Below are 16188 nucleotides of genomic sequence, written 5' to 3' on the forward strand. Positions count from 1 at the left end.
TTAGAAGATGATAAATGTTTCTTTCATGGAGGAGATAACCTTAGCAGGCTGAATTAGGTGCTCCTTTCAACACTAAGAAAAGGCTTGTTACTGTAGCTGCATACCACAAGTTGCATAGAACAGAAGAGGCAAGTGCAGCTCAGCCAGTACAGTTATATGACCCAGCACTGCAGAGGATGCAAGTGTGAAATTCTGCCTGAGGGTCAAACTCTTCAGTTAACAACCCTAAGTGATGTGTTATCAGTGCTCCTCCACCAAAAAGCCTGTTCTAGGTGAAGGCTGATATTGCTGCTGCGACTATTTTTGCCTACAGCTGTCCTTCCAAGTATGAGCCATGAGCTACCTTTTGAGAATTACATGAAGCCTCTCCCTTCCAGGGGCCAAGGAATGCAATCCACCCTTTCAGTCCCTTGAGGAAAAAATGCTTTTTCCAACCACGGTCAGGACATTGTGTGAAGGAGGACTTGGCTGTTATTCTAGTGCCCTGAAACCTTCTTAATAGAAGGCACACGGGAGCCCAGTCTGAGCCAAAGCTCACATCAAGACTCCTAAAAATGGACTGGGTCTGTGGCAAACTTTGGAGTGGAGCATGGATTCCAGCACTTCTAAACTGAAAGGAAATGTTTGCAGCAATATTCTTCAGCTTCCTATGACCTTTCAGGGAAGGAATGGGAGATGGACCATTGTTTTAGCATTACTGAAAGGTGAGAAAAGCAATTCTTGAAATCCTGAAACTTTGCTTAGTTATAGAAAAATCCTCAAAACTGGAAAAAAAAATTTCCTAACCTAACATTACAAAAATTGCTTTTGCCGGCTTTGAAGTGATGAACAGGATGTTATGCACTAACACTACCTCTAACTAAACAAACACATAATTGAATATTTACTAAAAAAAATTGTTTCCTGCTGCTCAGAGAAGAAAATTCTGCCAAGGGCTTCTATCTGGCAGTCACAGTCATAGGAAAGACTCAAGGGAAAGTTGTTTCTGCTCCATCTCTCATAACTTTCAGTGGCGTGTAAGGGCAGTCAGAGTGCAGATGTAGTTTCAAAGGCCAATAATGAGAATGGGAAGTCAAGCTCACTATTTTTGGTGAGAGACCCACCAGAATGAGAACATATATGGATCAACGGAGATCTTCCCTATTAACACCAAGGTTGTCAGAATGTTTATATGGCAACATATTCCAACGCTTACCTGTGAAAAAAAAAGTATATCATATAGTTCTGTCACTGGAAAAAAATAATATCCCAGGAATGTAAATGCAGTTAAATATGCAAATTTAACTTTACAGTGGATTGGCTTCTGATGTACCTAATGGTACAGACTTCATATTGGAGTACTAATGTTTCTTTTTAAATAAAATTACATGAAAAAACAATTAGAAAAAAGACTTGATACTCAAGTGATCTAAATTCATAATTTAGTGTTTCTGGTTCTTGGAGCAGAATTTATGAAGTTCTATGTTTCTTACACAATGTGCGCAGAGTTAGACACCTAGCAATGGTATATGCAGCACCCACCAATATGACAAGCAATTCCTCAAACATTAAAAAAAAGCATGGAGGCATGACTAATCTAAGCAAATTGGATGTCCCTTTGTAATTCCTCCATAGCCACTGACTCCATAGGCATCTGACTATACAAGAAAATTAAGCCCTTGCTTTGGATTAAGGTCCAGTGTTTGGGTTTAGGTGGACAAAACCACAACATAGAAACCTTGTGTAGTCCTCTCTGGATCTGGTTCTTCTATGAAAAAAATAGGACCAAGGCACCGAATTTATCTATTTGGAACTAAAGAATTGCCTATTTTTTCTTTAAATGGATAACTAATAGCAGCAATATGCATAATATTTAGAGCACTCATCATACTTCCAGTTCCTACATCTGTATTTTTTATATATTCTTCTTTATGTTTTTTACCCCTTACTGTAACCACAGAACAAAGGATTCTTCCCATTGAAGAACAGTTAGTGAAGAACAGAAATTATACAGATCTCTATAGCTGTGAGTTAGGGAAGCACTATTCCCACAAAATTCACAAAATGGAGGCCATCTAATTAAGCTACTCATAGAGGGGTCATAGAACTTTTTCATACAATGCCTGACTACATATTCCACATATAATGGAGAGAGATAAAAGCATGAATGGATTCAAAGTGGAATTAGGCAAACATGGCAGAAGAGTTCATCAGTGGCTGTTACGTACAATGATTTTGATAAAACTTCAAACTCTTCTGATCATAAAAATTCAGAAAACTATGTTAAGAATAGATATCCTCCTCATTTACAGAGACTTATTCTAAGCAACTGCTTCTGGATGGTATCAAAGACAGAGCTATGGGGATATTTGTCTTATTTCTTATGCTTTTAGCCCCCTGAGCCCACTGACAAAGGTGGATGTGAAAGGAGTGTTTATATCATAGTCATACCACTCCATAAACAAATTATTTAGGAAGGCTCCTTGCGTTACACCTGCTCTGTGTAGAAGAAGAAACTCTTTTAACATCTTCCTGCACCCTACATACCTCCCTGATAACCTACAGAACCTCAAACTATTGAATGCTTCTGACTGGGACCATTTTTTTTAGCAGTTGTCTCTAGTTGTCTCACTTGGTCACAACTCGGGCAATCTGCCTTGTCACTACCTATTCCTGGGCTGCTATCATGTCAGGGTTATGTATATGCTATCACAATCTCTTTCCCATAGAAGCTGTTGTCTGTTGTCCCCATTTTGGTTGTTGTAGTCTACAACTATGCCTACGAGCTGGAGTTTCTGGCTGATACGTTTCTCTTGTTTTCCAGCAAGTTTCCTACCAAGGAACCCACTGCTAAATGAGAGAGTTACAGTACCAGCTTAGGAAAGGGAAAATCTTCAAAGGGCAGAGGTATATACACGACACCTCTTAGCAAAACTTTGGATTGTAGCTCTAGGCTCCTTCCATGAGAATAATCAATGGTAATCTTTGAGGTAGCTCAGTCAGACATAGGCAAATATGAACTATTTCACTCACTGTTCATCTGCTTGCTGATCCTGGGTTCTGGGAGAGATGTGAAAAGTTGAACCTCACTTTTTATCCTTGAGTAGCATAGGGATTGCCAAACTCTGAGAGAAATTGTGTGTGGGCTTTGGGGAAGGATTGCTTTTTAATGAACATGTAAAACCTCATCTACTGCCAAATATGCTACAAACACAGAAGAGCAAATTAAAATTTCTGAAAGAAAACAGTATGAAATTTCTAACAAGTACAATTAAAATGATCATAAAGTCCTGTGGGAATTTCCTGAGGGAGCGCGGAGACATTGCTTCTGCAGAAGAAATGTTGCCCAGAGTCAATGATGATAGCAGTTGATTGCAATACTAGACTGGAGATACAGTTATATTTACTGTTTGGCTAACTACAGGCAGTATGCTCTATCTATCCATGTGCTTCCTTGTCTTCATTCCCCGATCTTGTATTGATTAAATACAGCTGACAAAAAAGGTTGTTTGGTAGAAATACTGTGATTAATTATTTTCTCTAGCCTTTGTATTTCTTATACATTTTCTTTTTAATGTTATTTAAATATATTTTTTAGAATGTGTTTCCTTTTCTTATAAAAACTGTTGATAGGAAACATGTTTTTCCTAGCTTTATGTGAAACAAAAAAAAAAAAGAGAGAAAGGGCTCTATTATATATTATACTGAACAATATATAAGCTCTGCAAAGTTTAAAACTTTCATTTATAGTGAATGCCACCAGCTCCCTAATCCAGTCACATGTTTTAAAGTGAGATCGTGTTTATGGAATTGTAAAGCCAATAATAAACAACCAATGGTGAAATAAATTAAAATATTTAAGTGGATACATAGGCACAAATGCATCAGAGCCGAGCAGGGCTTGCTGGACTTCAGTTATGGAGACAAGGATGGAACTCAAGAGTTTGTTCTTCAGTTTCCCCCATCCCTTCACAACTACTCATTCATTCAATCATTAGAGGTAGCACATAGAGCCAGAGTGAACTTCTCTGGTGTCAATAAAAATCACAGTGTAATGTAAATAACACCTTATCTGTGTCACTAATTGAGGGCCAAATTGAGACCTGAGAGATAGTGAACGGATTGGGAAATAAGGGACTGTTCGATGACAGCGAGAGCGTCAGAATTTGGACCTTGGAGCAAGATTCCTCAAGTGAAGACCTGGAGGCCAAATGCAGCTCGTGATGCCCAGCCAAAGCTCCTGACAAATGAGCCTGCCTGGGGAGCGGCCTCAAATCCAGACAGGGTGAGTGATAAGAGCCCTGAGATCTTACTCACGCATATGCATGAGGCAGGGAGAAGCAGCTGCAAGTAGCAGCTACGAGGGCACAAGCACATCCCACTCCTCCCAGTCACGGTGCTTCTGAGCGTACCCTTACTTGGGTTTTGATCTGCCTGCTCTTTGTTATTTTTTGCCTCCTTTCAAAAAGGAGTATAGACTTCTTGTTTTTTGTTCCCAACTACTCTGTTCTCAGTGGACTGTTAAAAGCAAATTCCTTGAAGATGTTTCAATAGTCCTTCACCTCATTTTTTTTTTAAAAGAAACCAAAATTGGGCCCTAAGTTACACCAATTAAGTTAATTCTCCATGCATCTGTTATTCCTGCTTCCTCTTTTCTTTAGCTGGTCCATCCAAAGAAGTGCTTTGGCTTGAATTCTAAAAATATTATAAAATTTTGCAGATAAATAAATGCTTCAAACTAGTTCCATGTTTGTCGGTTGGTGAATATATTTTAATGATTGTTATAAAAAGTAGAAACACAGGACTAGAATAGTCCTATTACAGGTAAATGTATATGGTACATTTGCATAACACACCTTTTAATAACTAGAACAGGATTATCTGCAATGCCTGTTTACCTATGATAAATGACAATGGGTACATTTACACAGTCAATCTGCTAGTCAACTTATTCACCAGACTCTTGACGGTCAAACTTTTTGAATCTTAGCTCACTCCTTGGCCCTGTCCTTACGATTGTCCCTCCATGCAGTCTCTGGGATGACTCTGCTGTAAGGAGGACTGGTGCTAGGCAGCATTGATGCAAGCCAGCCAGCATCACTTGGCCTCCAGGTGAGGGGATGGTCCCTGCCTTCCTTTTAGACAGCATCATTTCATACCCACGCACAGATGCTTATGCATGAGATTAACACACTCTTATTTTCACCTGGCATTACATGCATCTTTATTTCAACCTGGTAATTATGGCATTAGGTTGATATGGGGTGTCAGCAGGGCAATCAAATTTTGTGTGCATTTCCCTGAAGTTGTCCCGTAAGTGTTGAGACACAAGAAGCATACAGGCTAAAGAAATCTGACCACGTGCCAACCTCTGCCGGGTTAACCTGTGGGGCATTATTTTGACACTTACCATTAACATAGAAGATGCAGTGATAGAAATAACGTTATAACCCTTAATATGCCCCTTAGAACTTATAGAGCAGAGGAAAACCTGTCCCTGTTGAGTTCCCCTGGAGAACATCTTGGGTGATGGGACTCCTAACACCTCAGTTCAGAGCCTAAACTTGTGAATGAAGGCCAAAACCCTACTGCTGTCCTTGAAATCAAAGCCTGTCCTGCATAATATACTATACAATGTTATTCCAGCAACAAGTTTATATTGCATGTACTTGTAAGGCCCACATCTTTATTATTCTAGCTGTCATCTTTTTAAAAAAATATAGATCTTCTAGTATATTTTTTATGCTACAGTTTCATGATTCATTCCAGCTTGGCTTCAGCACAACATTTTTCCACCCACATAGAAAAGCATGCCAAGCCTCCAAGGTTTTGCAATATTCTTTTGTAGTATTACTTTTATCAGGCAATCAAGTAAATATTAATATAACTTTTTTTGAAGGAAAAGTAACTTTTGCTGCCAACTGCACAACTTTCTGTGTCATAATATGAAGTATCAACATGTATCTTCTTTGAAAAATTCATCTTATATATTCCTAAACATTTGTAGCTTTAAACTGCTTATGGGTATGAACTTAATATAAGAGGTATTTTTACTTTTTTTTCCATATAGTTTATTCGTGTTGATCAGGACTCAAAGTCTGTTCGTTTTATTTACATGAGCATTCCCATTTGACTCAGAGTAGGTAAAACCCAGCAGCTTTATGAGCACAGTTATGTGTTCCGGTGCAAACGCATTTATGCTGGCATGTAAGTTTTAATGTTATTATAGCTTATTCTAAATCCTGAACGGGCATAACCTGCAGCAGTTTCAGTACTTCCAAAACTGTGATAGCATGTTTAGACTGACATATTTTACCAGTTTAACAATATAATTAAACCAGACAAACTTTCAGGTCTAAATCTGATGTCAGAGCATAAGAATCTGCCTCATATACCCTCAAATGATGGGTTTTGGATGATTATTTTGGAGACGGGTGAACACATAGATACATAAGAGATACTGCCCAGTTTCACAATCTTTTTGCATGATGAATCACTTTTGCTCATTCACATTGGTGAATAAGTATTGTGGCACTTCAAGTGAAGGCAATCCAAAGTAAAAGTTGCAGAGTAGAATCCATAAAATATGTAATATAGCAGATAAGCTTTCCAGTCATGCTGTAAAATAAGATTGTTTATTATTTCCTGTCATATCGCTGCATGGTAATTTTCAGTTCATGATCCGGTGGTTCCTGCCCAGCATCCTTTCTAAGCTTTTTAATCCACAGCTACAGGAATATAGCTACGATGCTTAACCCATGGCTACAGGCTACGTAGAGATCTAGTTCTTGGTCATTAACAAACCAGATGAGACACATGTTCCTTATATTAGTTAACACACACACACAAAATTCTATTTCAAGTAAACTGAAAGGCATTTATTGTATAACTTTCAGTTCAACCACCAAACCCCAAAATCCATTATTTGCACAGTTCTATTTCCAGCACACATAAATATGCCATTCCTGTTCATTAATAGTACCACAACCTACCTCTGTCCTTTCTTTCCTCTGAATAGGGCTATTCTTCACATTGCCAGCACTTGTTTACCATTTCCATTGCATACATTATGAGATATGGGGTAGAATTCAGCTTGCTTGAATTTAAGCTCTGCAACACAGGTGTCTGTATCTGAGCTTGTCCAAGTTCCCATCAGAGTCAAGGGAAAGCTCAGATCCAATTCAATTTCCTAAACATAGCCAACTTATTTATGTGTTAGATGCTGTGTGTTGTCAGCCTTAAGCTGCTCCAGAAGAGCATGGGTCACCCCTAGGTCTTCTGTCTTATCTGCAGGCTTCATGCAGATATCTTATATTCTTGATGACATCTCAAATGGCACTGGAAGACTATGTTTGGGCAATCTTCAAACTCCATTAATTTTAATAGGAGCTTAACACCTAATTGAGGTACAGATATCTACACTGCAGACACCATAAATTAGGCTGAGCTGAATCCTACGCACTCAGACTTGAGTAGAACAGACACTTGTCTGTTTTGGGGTTTGTGGAGACTTCTCTGACTTCTCTGATTAACCTGACTTATTTAGGACTGCTCTTAATTCAGACATCCTTCTCATGAGATGCTTTTTCCTTTGCAATTATACTTAAAATCCTTACACATAGACTGAAGAATCCACTATCTAGTGAAAGTAATTTACAACATTTGTACAGTCATTTACATCAATGTAATGCATGACAATCTGGCATAATAAAACAACCAACAAAACACAAAGTCAAGAGGATCATCTGTACACACGGTGCTAACTCTGCCCCAAAAGAAATCAACTAATGCTCAAGTGTCTGTAGGAACTTTCTCTAAAAGGAAACATACTTTTTTCAGAACCCATCAATACTCACACTGTATTTTTAATTCTGAACTCCAGAAAGTGCAAAGTAAGCCAAGATGTAAAAAAAAAGGTAATTAGGTGCTATGGAGAAAACCACAATCAGCATCATCTGTAGCCTAATTATGTTCAACAGTGCACAGGAGAATACTCATCCACAAGTGGCCAAAATAAATGGACATTTCTGAAGGTTCTCAGGGCTCTAACAACAAAACATCTTTCTAAGACAGCAGACAAAATTTTAAATGGCACTGTCCCACTGATAACACAGGCAAATGGAATAGCTGCAAATTGCAATGAGGTGGTTCTGGACCATTTATTGACTCTTCTCAGACCTCTGCAATGAGCCTCTCAAAACCTGAGGTATCTAAGGCTACATCTGCATTAGCAAATACAGAGCAATGGGAACAGGTGTTGAGGAATGATGTGTACACTGCACACATTTCAGAGGTTTGACATCAGACTAGTTCTAGGTTGGTCTTGTTGACTGAATTTCCATTAGAAGGTGTTAGGTAGTCTTTCGGAGCACATTTGTTAGTGTCATCCAAAAGGAATCCAGCTTGCATGTTTTGAGAGGCGGCATGATGCAAACCAAAGCTTCACTGGCCAGCAGGTTAAGGAAGGTGATTCTGCCCCTCTACTCCGCTCTAGTGAGACCCCACCTGGAGTCCTGCATCCAGCTCTGGTGCCCTCAGCACAGGAAAGACATGGACCTGTTGGAGCGGATCCAGAGGAGGGCCACAGAAATGATCAGAGGAATGAAACACCTCTCCTATGAGGACAGACTGAGAGAGTTGGGGGTGTTCAGCCTGGAGAAGAGAAGGCACCAGGGAGACCTTATTGCAACCTTCCAGTACTTCAAAGGGGCTTATGAGAAAGATGTGGACAGACTTTTTAGCAGGACCTGTTGCAATAGGACAAGGGGTAATGATTTTAAACTAAAAGAGGGTAGATGTAGACTAGATCTAAGGAAGACATTTTTCACAGTGAGAGTGGTGAAACCCTGTCACAGGTTTCCCAGAGAGGTGGTAGATGCCCCATCCCTGGCAACATTCCAGGTCAGGTTGGATGGGGCTCTGAGCAACCTGCTCAAGTTCAAGATGTCCCTGCTTATTGCAGGGGGGTTGGACTAGATGAGCTTTAAAGGTCCCTTCCAGCGCAAACTATTTTATGATTCTATGAGTCTACATAGGTAGGGGCAGACCTAGAATTTTGAGATTGCCCTCAAAGTAGCACTCCCAACCCAAACAAAAACACTAATAAAGACCCCTCCTTAAACAGTTCCTTCTCCTATCTTCTGATTTTGGTAGTATGTTCTTCTAGTGCTTCCTGGGATACCTTTGTACACTATTTACGTTCATTCTTCTCCACAGGTATTTTTGTTCTCTAAGAGGAGTATTGATTTGGATAGAAAAAAATGAGAGGTCTGAGCAGATGTGGATATCGGTGTCCTTATATGATATGACTGTGGTTGCCTGAGTCCATTTCACAAATTACAGAAGTATTCACCAAACAAGTTATTGTAATTAACATTTTTCATGAGAAGTTCAACACAGGCTCCAGAAAATGAATTGTCAGCGATGTAGGTGCTGAGGTGCTGGAGCGTGTCCAGAGAAGGGCAACGAAGCTGGTGAGAGGTCTAGGGCACAAGTCTTATGAGGAGCAGCTGAGGGAACTGGGGTTGTTTAGTCTGGAGAAGAGGAGGCTGAGGGGAGACCTTATCGCTCTCTACAACTACCCGAAAGGGGGTTGTGGCGACGAGGGTGTTGGCCTCTTCTCCCAAGGAACTAGCGCTAGGACAAGAGGAAATGGCCTCAAGTTGCGCCAGGGGAGGTTTAGATTGGATATTAGGAAAAATTTCTTCACTGAGAGGGTGGTCAGGCATTGGAACAGGCTGCCCAGGGAGGTGGTGGAGTCACCATCTCTGGAAGTGTTCAAAAAACATGTGGATGTGGCACTTCAGGACATGGTTTAGGGGACATGGTGGCGCTGGATTAACGGTTGGACTTGATGATCTTGAAGGTCCTTTCCAACCTAGTGATTCTGTGATTCTGTGATTCTGTAATACATCAGTTAAACTAGGTTATGGTGAGATTTTTGCATTGCACTTGTTCTATGACTGTACTAACGTGCCAGATGTGGCTACCTGCCACCTTTTGTGAGTTCTCTATATAAAGGACTGTATATGTATTTTACCAGTTCCAAAGTCACTGGCCTCTCAGCACACTTCATCCATAGCTTCTTTGCGTCTTTACATTTGGTGGTGTAGTAAATGGAGCACAAAGGGTTAACCAGTTTCCAAAGAGTGCTGTTTAACAATGGTTGGCCTTCTGAATCATGGATTAGCAAATAATAATTTGTTCTGATGATGTAATATTTGTAACTTACAGTAATGTTACTAAAGGGAGGAGTTCTGTGAAAATTGGTTTGAACTGGTCTCTCTGGTTTATGATCCTTCCTGTTCCCCTGCTCTTGCATTGACTTAATCTTACTCAGTAAACACATTTGTTTCCTAATTCTCCTTCAGACCCTAATTTGCAAACAGCTCAGAGGAATCCTGTTTTCAACCCCAAAAAGATCAAGAGAAAAAAAAAAAAAAAAAAAAGTGTCTTAGCACTGAAAAGTAAAAGAAAATATATTAACACTGGAAAATTATTTACTTCCAGTCATTGCATTCGAACTCAGTGTGAAATTAATTCCCTGGAGACTGCTGATAAACACATCTGTCTTTCTATGTTTTCATTTGGCTAAGAATCTGGAGTATATCAAGAGTTTCTTTTTAAGGCAGTTACTGCAAGGCTTACAATACTACTTATTGTTACTGAATGATACTTATTGTTATTAAAGGTAAAAAAATTAGATCATATCAATATATTTGCTACTGGAAGCCCATAATGTTTCAAGCACTTTTAGGCATTCAGGTGAAATTTTTTTCTGTAGCTGCTAAAAATTGCTATTTCATCGGGGCTGCAGACTTTCTCAGGAATACCTTAGTTACTTACTAATAAAATCTGAAAAGGTATTCTGCTGTTTTCACTATTTCCATCCCTCTTGTACCAAAGACAAGTCAGTAGGAGTAAGGATTGTCTCATCACCTTGTACTCATTCACCCCAGCAGTGATCATTGTTGAAAAATCAACAATCGTCATCCTTGTCACACCACAACATATACCATGACATGCAAAAAACAAATGGTTACTTTAAAGTATCAAATGCCAATACAGGGAGTATTTCTGTTAATGAAGACTAATAAATATTTACTTTCTAATGATACCATATTGTGTATCTGATTGTGTACAATAAAATACAGGTGGAAGACTGGATGCATTCAAGATAGAAAATCACGCTTGGACCATGGAGTGAACAGGAAGGAGGAAGCCATTATTCTGCATGATGGATTGTGATTGTGGATGTGACAGTTGCAGGATGGAGATTCCTGCCAAATGCCAAGCCACCTCCTCTGCATGCAACTGCAATGTTTCTCAACTTACAAACCACCTTGATTACATAGTCTTGAGCAGAGTCCACTGCTGACTCGAATCTGTTATCTGTACTAGAACCACAACATCTCCTCCTAACGTCGCATTAGAGATCTCTTGCTGCTCAGGTGAAGTGGACTTTTACAAGAAATTCAGTGATAACAGTACCAGCCTCTTGACAACAGGAAGCAGCGGAGCTGCTTTTTTACGGCCAATCACTGTTTATAAATTATTTTCCCAGCTGAACATTGAAGATTATGTGTACTATTCAAAAGAATGGTAAGTTAACTCAAAAAACAAATGCAGTAACCATATGTATAGGATTATGTGAGAATGTTCCCAAACTGTGAAATAACTCAAATAGATCGGCATGCACTGATGCATAGGTCAATCAAGTCACAGCATGCTTTTGTTTAGTTTAGTAGTAGATACTCTGCAAACAATCATAACATTTTTAGTTGCACACTGCATAGTCAAACAATATCACAAATGGATTTTTTGTATGTGTTCTTCAGTTTATATTTTATTCAAACCAATGTAAGTTTTTGGGTTTTGGGGTTTTTTTTTGGGTGTTTTAAGGTTGAATAAGTTTCTGGCGATTTTCTTACTATTGTTAGAAAATGCTTTGGTAAACAGCCATACTTATTCGCCATTTAGAAAATGTTCACCTAGCACTTTTCTGAAGAATATTCATCATATCCTTAAACACATAGCTTACTTTCGCACCTTAAAGCCAAATTTGTGTAGTATCCAGCAGTTTAGTTGTAGTGCAGTCCATTGACCCACTACCAACAAAGACTACTGGAATTTCTCATTATTTTCCAATCCTTCAACTCTCATCAGTCTTAAAGATGAGAGTTGATAGCTGAATGGCTCTCTTATTGCTGGGACCGAAACACTGGTTAAAACTGTGAACACCATTCATGTTAAATTTAGTTTCAAAATTTGCTTTGCTGCTGAGTCACAACTAAGCCAAACACTTTAAAAATTCCCACAGAGTAAAAAGTTTTACATTTTTATTTTCAAAATTAACTTGGTGGGGAATTCTGATTTCAATCCAATCCAGAATTTCTCATTGTTAGCAATATAATTTATACAACTCCAGTTACAGATACTTACTTAATTTTAGGGCTCAGTTGTGGAAGTCCATAATAAAACACATGCCATAACATATTAGTTGAAACAGGATTGCAGGATAATGGAAAGATACAGTAAACGGCTGGCTTCTCTAATTAGTATGTCAAATGTTTATGTGCTCATCTTGTTAAGTACCAAACTGTTTCATCAGAACAAAAACACGAGAAACTTTGATCTGGAAAATAAGGTAAGATGTTTCAATGATACACTGCAGCCACAATTCTTCCTACCTAACGTTAATCACCTATGTGAGGCATGTAAATTAAGGGGTTAGTCACCTCAGACTCCCTCTAATGTCGCAGGAGGAAGATGGGCACTTTCTCAGGGTGTCAGGGAGACTTGGTGGCTCCACAAGAGCAGAGGGAGCCGTGGTGGCTGGGCTATAACATCATGCCTCAGCAGTGCGTCTGAAGCTGGAGGGACCAAGTGCAGGTTCAGGCAGTACCTCATACCTCCCGGTTTCCAAAACAAATCAGCGAAATGGTGTAATTGTTCCTACTTTGTCGTTCATTTTGGAGAAGGTATTTTTGGCAGGAAACATAAGAAAAATCTTTCTGATTCCACAAAAGCTTCTATGTCCCACCAGCTTCAGCTGTGAGCACTGCAGAAGAGCTATATTACCAATTCATACAGGAAAAGGAGTGCTTTCATTCTTCAGCAAACTACATTTATGACTTCAGAAATGGCCTTTAACAGGATGTGGAAAGAAGCCAAGTCTTCAGCTTGCCCTTTGGCCTACAGGCGGGTCAAGCAGAAGTGATGATTTTGAGTGACAAAATGGGTAGATTAGAAGGAGACCTGAACTGCAAGATAAATTCAGCAAGAGGCACAGAAATCCCTTGGGTGGTCTTTGTGTTCTCTGAATTACATTGCTTTCTGTTACAGAAATGTGAACTCAGAATACATTATTGCAAGCCTATGGGGACACCGACATTATGGGATAATGCAGATACACGTATCTGTGACCTTGAGCAAAAATAAAGGGAAATTGAACCAGGCTGGTGTAGTGTAAGGTGTCAAAGGTAAGGATGCCTCTATGAATAAATGCTTTCTAGATCCCTAGAACCAGGCACCATGAGAAACATTGCGGGAAGGGAGCTCTGGAGGTCATCTGCAGGAAGCCCCAGCTCAAAGGGCAACTATCATAAATACTGGATTAGCTCAGCTGGGTCCTTTTCCAGCTGAGTGTTGGAGTCCTCCAGGGATGGAGATGCCACAACTGCTCTGTTTTTTGTACTGGAACAAGTCACCCAGAGACATAAAACATGGTCACTACCTTCAAACAGTTCTGTCCTTTCAAAATCAGACTGATGCAGGATGGAGGAGGAGGTCATTGTCCCTTGTATGCATAGCTGCTCCCGTGCAGGAGTTCTGAGGATCCTGGAGGTGGAAGCAGTAGGAGGGGAAAATGAAATACTGCCTCCATGTCCCTAGTTCCACTCAGTCTGATTTCAAAGTCTCTTTTCCTCCAAAGCATTTGGCTCCTAGTCACGATATTTCCTCAGAGGCTTCCACCAACTCCCAATACATCTGATGTCCTTTTCCTGACAGGAAATTTCCTCCCCTGGCACAATTCCCAGATCTTACACTTTGCTCTCTTAAGTGTCAACTATGTCCTGACTTCTCCTAATCCTCCCTTCAGTCTTCTGCAGAAAAATCCTTTCTACCTGAGCTTCCCACATACACTTTATCATCCTTCCAAATTCCCAGCAACTCAAAGCCCCAGTTTTTCCTGTCCATCCAACTCAACTTCTCACCTGTTGTCCCTCACCTGAACTCCCTTGCTTCAAGCTTCCCGGTTCCTGCCAACCCTTCCTTTCCCCACACAGATGTGACCCTCCTGTGTTGTTGCCAACTTCTTCGGTCACCATCACTTCAGAGCCAGAGCTTCCAGGATATCAAAACCCAGGGCACTTTCTGCCTAAGCCTTCCGACTTTCTTGATTTCCCTAGGGTTTCCTCTGTTTTGTCAGTGATCTGAAGACATCACACTCTCCACCAAGAAGCCACTTCGGTGTTTGCTTACTGGACCAAGGTAAAAAAAAGTACATCCATGAAAAAGAGAAAAGACAGAAGCCATAGGTGCAGTAGAATATAACCTTCTTGCCATTGTGAGTGATTTGAAATCCTTGTCTACAAAACAGATGAAATATAACTTGGTTAAGTGAGAAATATAAGCGTCCAGAAATACAAGTAGACCTAAAAACAGCAAAATTATATCACTAAATGAAAGAACGGCTGAGCTGTTAGTTAAGGTGGAAAGGAACTCAAACTGGCATTATTAAGCCTTATCAAGGATTGCAAAAACTATGTACAGTTGTTGCCTGTTTGGAGTGGAAACCGGAGCCTATGTATGAGGCTTTACATACACAGCATAGGGAAGGTTAGGTGACCCAAGACAGGATTCAAATCTACGTTTTCACCAAACTCACCATTCAGGCACTTTCAGCTATTTTACAACAAATACAAAGATAAAGACATGTCTTACTTTGCATTCACAGACCAGAACTTGTAAGCAGATGCCTACTACAAGTAGATGCTCCTCTTTCCAAAAGCATGCTTTTGAAATGTGCCAGTGATGGAAATGTTGCTGTCTATTTAGTACAGTAAAGCTGTAGAGGACCAAGTGGGAGACTTGGATTTAATTTCTTCCAGTCTTTCAAGTGTCAAACCTCCTACTTGTCTGAGTTGAATTGAAAGGGTGTTGACCAGAAAGCGTATAAACAGGCTATGAAGGAGGGAGCTCTGCCCAAACCTACTTCGTGCAGGCTACAGAATAATGTACCTCTGTGGAGGTCCCTGTCCAGTGACTTTTGAATTTTCTTCTACATAGTAAAACAACTTCAAGAGGAACAGTAAAGAGAGTGCATGAAAACCCAAGTCTCCCTGTCTAAACAATGTCACCCCTGGGGAGGACGTTTTCCTTGGAGAAACATTGGTTTCAACCCCTTCAGTCAAAGCAAAGGGTTGAATCTGAGTCTAACTTCCTAAGCAAATGACTTAACCACAGAGTATTGTATGAAAGGTGGGTGGCAGATCCTCCTCCACTGTCTGTTCTAAAAAAGCACCCACAAAGCATTTTCCAAGAGCCTTCTGGGTGTACGTTTGGTGGTTTTTTTGAATGTCTGCAGATTTGAGCCCCCCCAGGAGACTTCAGCAGAGGAATGCCTAGCTTCTTAGGTGGGAGATAGCTATCACGCTGCTTAAACTGTTCTGGGCATGTGCCAAAGCAGAGCTCTGGACACCCAGAAGAGCTGAAGCTCAGACAGGCAGGTGCCTTCAGCAAGATTCAAATAAAGCACCTAAGCTCTTATGGTGCAACCGAGGGGAATTTCATCAAAGAAAGAGAAAAGTGATTTTCCCAATAACTTTTGCTCCACTGAAGTACTCAAAATTTCCATTACAAAATTTACTTTGATGCTTAAAATTATGCCACTGACACCTTGACTAAACTAAATATGTAGACTGCTGTTTCCCCGAGTGTGTTTGGGATTTACAAAGTAGGTATTCCAATGCCTAAGGCCCCTAAGGATCCCAATCTTCTAGGCATGCTTAGATCATGTCTAATGCAGATCAACAGTACTGGGTTCAGCACAGGGCAGAGCTGCCGCGGTCACTTTAATTCAAAAACAGTGGTGTAGGAGAAGCCATGGTGGTGGTGGTATCCACTTTTTGCATACTAGGCTACAGGATCAACAGCCTAGACAGCTAGATGACCCAGCTTCTTTGAATTCTGGCATCAGACTGCAAG

Source organism: Phaethon aethereus, assembly GCF_964289735.1.
Source record: "Phaethon aethereus genome assembly, chromosome: 1".
NCBI lineage: Eukaryota > Metazoa > Chordata > Aves > Phaethontiformes > Phaethontidae > Phaethon > Phaethon aethereus.